At 42.2% G+C, this 6877-nt stretch overlaps 1 long non-coding RNA gene across 1 annotated transcript; it reads right to left on the reverse strand.

Moving 5' to 3' along the window:
- Positions 1-1474: 1474 nt before the first annotated feature.
- LOC117482121 lies at positions 1475-2359 on the reverse strand. The gene is made up of 3 exons (XR_004555832.1): positions 2297-2359; positions 2132-2215; positions 1475-1599 (listed from the first exon to the last, which is right to left on the reverse strand). It is a non-coding gene; the product is annotated as an uncharacterized LOC117482121 (long non-coding RNA).
- Between the last annotated feature and the right edge of the window lie 4518 nt (positions 2360-6877).

Genomic DNA, 6877 nt, shown 5'->3' on the forward strand with positions numbered 1-6877 from the left:
GTGTGTGAGTGAGTGAGAGAAGTGTGTGAGTGAGTGAGAGAAGTGTGTGAGTGAGAGAAGTGTGTGAGTGAGAGAAGTGTGTGAGTGAGAGAAGTGTGTGAGTGAAGTGTGTGAGTGAAGTGTGTGAGTGAAGTGTGTGAGTGAAGTGTGTGAGTGAAGTGAGTGAGTGAAGTGAGAGAAGTGTGTGAGTGAAGTGTGTGAGTGAGTGAGTGAGTGAGTGAGTGAGTGAGTGAGTGAGTGAGTGAGTGAGTGAGTGAGTGAAGTGTGTGAGTGAAGTGTGCGAGTGAGTGAAGTGTGCGAGTGAGTGAAGTGTGTGAGTGTGTGGGTGTTTCTCAATGTCGAGGACGCTTGCTTGGTAGGACACGTCTTCCGAGTCCCTTGCTTCAGAAGCAAGAATCCTTCCTAGCCTCGGAAAACGAAGAATGGTGGAACAGGCTAACAGGTGTGCGTCATATGCGAGGCCCCGCCATTAGGATGTGTGTTCTCTTGTCAGTGAGGAGAGGTGGTCTGTTCACCACGAACTGGTCTCCTGAACTCCCTTTCTTTTAATGTAGAGGGTTTTCTTGTGGACATCAATCAACTTCTTTGTTATTTTGTCACTGAAGCCACACGGAGACGAGAGCAGCAGCTATGAGTTTAACAGCGAGTGGATTTGTTGTCTTCCTTCTCTCTCTGCCAGGTAATGTACATCCACATGTTTTTTTATCCACATTATATTTAGCTTTTCTAAACACTTTGACACTTTACATAAATATCCCATTCATTTATACAGCAAACATACACAGGCATATATTAGTGACCAAACAAGATGCACGGAAATTCATTTGGAGAAAATACAGAGAGACAACAGAAAGAAGTGAGACTGGCAGGTGGTTAGTCAGCGGACGACCAGACCCAGGAGCAATGACTGAACTGGCTTTTCCAAGTGTCAAAGGTATGATCCTCTTCTGCATCTTCTACATATGGACAGTGTTCTGTAACTTGACTTCATGTGTTGTCAGGCGCAGCCAACAATAAGGTCTACAGATCATAATACAGAGCACTTCTATATGGAAACTCACTACTACACCATCCATTCCTGCCTCCCTTTATCCTCTCGTGCATTCATTTGTCTTATTCCAGGTATTCTTGCTCATATTCTGATTTGGCAGAAACACACCTGAGTAGAAATGGTTAAACTCATAAAATGTTAATGTGGCGGCACGTGGTAGTGTTTGTTTAAACTCCTATTTAAGATCTACATTTAACCAAAAGCCAGACCACGCCACCTTGGGAATTGCACCCAAGGAAATAATTATTCAAAGTACCAATAAGGCATCAGGTTCGTAATACTGAGGGGCAGGAGAGGTGGTTCCAATTCATCACATGTTTAATTTCAAGTATTAAATATCATTAAAAAACACATTAAGATCATCATACACACTGAACATAAAGGGGGACATCTTAATGAAGGGATGCTGAGGCTTACCAGTGGATGGAGGTGACGAGGGGTGAGAGGGATCCCCACAAAGTAAATGAGGGCACCCGTGATCACTAAACACTCACACACGAAGGAACACCAACACCAGGGGGAGCCAACACACCTTTGGCTCTCAGCAACTAAAGAGGGGCCAACAAAACACATTACTGGGGGAAACAGTCAAAACTAATTAATACACAAACCAACACATAAGATCAGTATAAACACAATAAGAAATCAATAATACTAAGAGATATAACTAATATCGACTGAAATAAACAAAACAAGTTTAGAACAGGGTCGAAAACAACTAAACAAAAGAAACGGAAATTAACCCAACAATCTACTTAATATTGAACTAAACAAACAAAACAAGCTTAACTCAACAGGGTCAATGAAATAACTAATCATAAACAGAAATTAATCGAAAAGTCCACTATAACAATGTTTAAAATGTGGTCATGTAGTGTAATGCAGAGTGACACAAAGAGGCAATACAGACGATGCAGGCCAAGAGCAACACCCGCCAGGCAGCAGTGTAACGGTGAAGCACAGACGTTGAGGCAAAACAGCCGTCTTTCTGTATTAGGCTTCCAGCGCAGGTGATGTTACGATAATAATACTACATTCATATTATTCAGGAAGGATGAGACAAGCAAAAAGCGTACCTACCGATCAGGCTAAGTTAAGACACACAGCAGGAGAGCTTCGTTCAGCAGCGGCAGCAGACATGGGCTGCAGGATCCCTGCAAGGGTCTACAACCAGCAATAAACATTTAGTATGTATGCTACTTGTCATGCTAAGCATACAACAAACGGCAGCCACCGCAAACTCACCGGTGCCAGCGGAGAAAGCACGTAAACGGAACCCGGAAGTGGCCTTCGTGCCAAAGAGCAAGAGGGAGCAAGAGCGACACTGACCCCTCTTTAGAAAGATTGCCCCGTGTTGATTGGGCTGAACAGTTTATCCTCAACATGGGCTGCGTTTCACTTCTCTTATTTTTCATTTCCTCGCTCCTCGGTCTCGGTCTCACCGGAAGTTGATTTCTCTGCGCCATCTTGAGTAGCGTCCCAATGGCCTTATTTTTGCCGGAGGAGCGAGGAGCTATAATGGAGGAGCTATAATCGAGGAACCACCAGACCATCCTTCGATGAAATCCTCAGACACTCGCCCCGCCCCCTTACTGTGTATCGCTCATTGATTGGACGATGCAGCGCATGCACTGATCTGATGCTTCTTGACATGAGAGCAGAGTTTCCCAGCGGAGTGAAGAAAACACATGAAACTCACGGGACTCACTCCTCAGTTCATACCGTGTTCTGTTTCAATGAATGCATCATTCAGTTACAAATATGTGATATATCTGAACAACAAAGTGGTCAAAAATCATTTTATTCATTTATTGGAAACATTTTCATGATCGCTTTTTTCGTTTTACATTTTCATTTATTGTCATTTCCATTCAGTCAGTCATTAAGTGCTATTTAAAATGTTGATTTGCTACATATCCACACAAACAAACAAAGTGTGCAATCCAATGAATGTTAATCTAACTGGGTTTTGATAGATAACATATCTCTTTTTCTTCTCTCAATTATTTTATTTCTATTGTGCACTCTAATCAATATTAATCAAACTATTGTTCGTTTATACATTTTAAGAATGGCGTTTATCTTTTTTGAGAATGAGTTCTTATTTGATTTAATTTATTTGGGTCTACAACAGATGATACAAATGTTTGTGTCAGTAAATGTCAGACGAACAGCTGTGCAGCGTCATCACAAACGGACGTCGCTTCACGTGACGCTCCGGAGGAAAGGACGTCCCATTGCTCTTAAAACTCATTTCCCTGCTTCTCGTGGTTCCCTTGGCTGCGTTTCACTTCGGTTAAATGGATTCCTTGCGTCCCTCACTTGCGTCGTTTCCCTGCGACTAGTCCCTCCCACCAGGGAAGCATGGAGAGACGCAAGGAAACCACGAGAAGCAGGGAAATTAGTTTAAGGCCCCGGCTCCACGGGGACGAAAACGGGTTGAATCCGCATATTTCTCATGTGTATAGCCCTCTAAGCTCGACGACGCCGTAAGGGAAACGTAGAAACAGACCCCGCAAACGACAACGGGTCCAAAGGTGGATAGATCTGGGAACGAAGCGCTCTGGGGGGTCCAACGGGGCCGTGGAGTCGCCTATACGGTCATTCGTTTTCATAGCCCCGCCTCTCCCCACCTCTCCCCCGCAGGGTTGCTATCGTGTTCCAGTCGCTACTGACCATGCTACAGTTCTTTGTGCAACATCTACAGGAGCTCCTCCTTGAATTTAGATTATTTATCTTTATCTCGATATGGACATAAACGCGAGTGAAGTCTAATCTGACAGGGCGGAGACACGCAGCTCCTGCCGCTGTGATGCAGCGGGAGCAAAACACACACTTCAAGTCAGATCATCACCCTTACCTATTTTAATTACCTCTCAAACTACCTAAACTAGTTATAAATATGTTCATTTTTACTGTCGGGTCACTCATTACAGGATCAGCTGCTGCATGAGACAGACACTGACGCTGTGAGAAGAGAGGAAAAAGAGACAGGCTCTGTGTATTTGATGATTATATATCATTATATCGTCGTTATTCATTTGTTTTAAAGCTCAATAAATAACAATGAAGACCTTTGACCGGCACTTTTATAATTTTGTCCGGAAGATTTAAACTTTAACACACGCTGACCGGCGAAAAACTCTGCCCGGTTCTGTCGGCCCCCACCGCGGAGAATACACAGAAGTGCAGCCATGACAACCATTCTTCTTCGCTGCTTTTGTGGAGGAAGTTGCTGCTTTTGTGGAGGAAGTTACAGCGCCACGTACAGGTTCGGCATATGTACTGCAGCTTTTCCAGCGTTTGGATGTAAACGGAGCCGTCTCGTGGAGCTTGACACAATCCGGTGTATATTGCGTGGGGACAGAAGGTTTTTTGCGGTTGCATTTGCGTTACTCCGATGCGTTTTGCCGTATTTGTCCTCATGGAGCCGGGGCCTTAAGAGCAATGGGACGTCCTTTCCTCCGGAGCATCACGTGAAGCGACGTCCGTTTGTGATGACGCTGCACAGCTGATCGTCTGACAGCAGCTCTGTCCCCGTTATTTTCACAAACACCCCCGCCTCTGTTAGTACACATTTACTGACACAAACATTTGTATCATCTGTTGTAGACCCAAATAAATCAAATCAAATAAGAACTCATTCTCAAAAAAGATAAACGCCATTCTTAAAATGTATAAACGAACATTAGTTTGATTAATATTGATTAGAGTGCACAATAGAAATAAAATAATTGAGAGAAGAAAAAGAGATATGTTATCTATCAAAACCCAGTTAGATTAACATTCATTGGATTGCACACTTAGTTTGTTTGTGTGGATATGTAGCAAATTAACATTTTAATTAGCACTTAATGACTGACTGAATGGAAATGACAATAAATGAAAATGTAAAACGAAAAAAGCGATCATGAAAATGTTTCCAATAAATGAATAAAATGATTTTTGACCACTTTGTTGTTCAGATATATCACATATTTGTAACTAAATGATGCATTAATTGAAACAAAACACGGTATAAACTGAGGAGTGAGTCCCGTGAGTTTCATGTGTTTTCTTCACTCCGCTGGGAAACTGCTCTCATGTCAAGAAGCATCAGATCATTGCATGCGCTGCATCGTCCAATCAGTGAGCGATACACAGTAAGGGGGCGGGGCGAGTGTCTGAGGATTTCATCGAAGGATGGTCTGGTGGTTCCTCGATTATAGCTCCTCCATTATCGCTCCTCGCTCCTCAGTCCTCGGTCCTCCGGCAAAAATAAGGCCATTGGGACGCTACTCAAGATGGCGCAGACAAATCAACTTCCGGTGAGACCGAGACCGAGGAGCGAGGATATGAAAAATAAGAGAAGTGAAACGCAGCCCTTGCGTCTCTCCATGCTTCCCTGGTGGGAGGGACTAGTCGCAGGGAAACGACGCAAGTGAGGGATGCAAGGAATCCATTTAACCGAAGTGAAACGCAGCCCTGGTCTCACTAGAATGCGTGACTCCACCACGACTCCTTAACAACGCAGTGCGTGGTGGAGTCACGAACTTTGCTACATTTACGTGTCGGCACCACGCAAACAACCCCAATCTAAAGTGAATGAGGCTCCTTTGTCGTGGTGCACACACGCATTTCTACAACGTCCCGCAGTGAGCTTTTATTCTATAAAACGTTTTTAAAATCTACTTTATAGCTTGTAGTAACTCACGGGAGGCTTCTTTTATTTTATTTGTATTCATAATCATTTTTATTTTTCGTCAGAATGTATTATGGTGCATTAGTTACGAATTTTTGTTCTCAAAAAACAGTGCATTGTGTGAACTGTGATTTTTATTAAATTAGTTAGTTTTTAAGGAAGGCCAGAGCTTCAGCTGTGTCAAATAGATTGTTCCCTTTAGTTAACGTTATTTAAAAGATAATTATATTCCTATTTGATCATGTCCCCTTTATTGTATTACGGACACAGAGAGCAATGTGAGCGTCCATTCCCATTCATTTTACACCCGGAAGTAAGTATTCTCCTTACTGTCGATTGATTTTACAGTGATATCAGCACTACTCATCGACTCAAAAACACCAGATTATCCTTGTTAATTACACAACATTGATTGGTTTAAATTGTGTGCAATGCTTTTGTAATTTTCCCCTTCGATTCGGAGAAACGAATATGTGTTCAGAGTTTAGGATGGCCGAAGACACTACACTACCCAGAATCCTCAGCTATTGTTCCGCTTTGCCTCAAGTTCTGTGATTGGTTGACCTCCAACTGCATTCCATATGGAAAAAAAACGTTTTATGGCTTCATCTTAAACAGCAAACTTATCAGCTTGTTTTTTTTTCCAGTCACATAGGAGGCAGAAGAAAGTTGCAGTTTTCATCGTTGATGTGGGAAAGGGTGTTGTGTAGTTTTCTTTCTGTTACATACAAAATGGCTCATATATTTTAATTATAAGATAAGATTAACTTTATTAATCCCAATTTGGGAATTTATTTTGTTGCAGCAGCATAACATAATAACATATACAAAGAGTAGAAATAAACAATTCTAAAATATAAACATCTCAACATAGAAATCGAAATAAACCAGAATCTCTTATCTATTGTGTTTCAACAAATTGTTGGGTTACTGCTGCAGTTTGTTGCACAGTCTTACCCTCAATACTTTGGTTTGTTTTGATAAGTTAAGTCAAGCACACCCAATGTGAATAAAGGGTTCTTCTTGCCTACATAAGAACAGAACAGTCCAAGGTCTGTGCAGTGCCCATTTATTGGGACATTAGATGCCAATTTCACTGTTTGCAGATGAAAGAGTCCTTTTCGATAGCCCTTGACCATAGTGTG

The sequence above is a fragment of the Trematomus bernacchii genome, unplaced genomic scaffold (assembly GCF_902827165.1).
Source record: "Trematomus bernacchii unplaced genomic scaffold, fTreBer1.1, whole genome shotgun sequence".
Classification (NCBI taxonomy): Eukaryota; Metazoa; Chordata; class Actinopteri; order Perciformes; family Nototheniidae; genus Trematomus; species Trematomus bernacchii.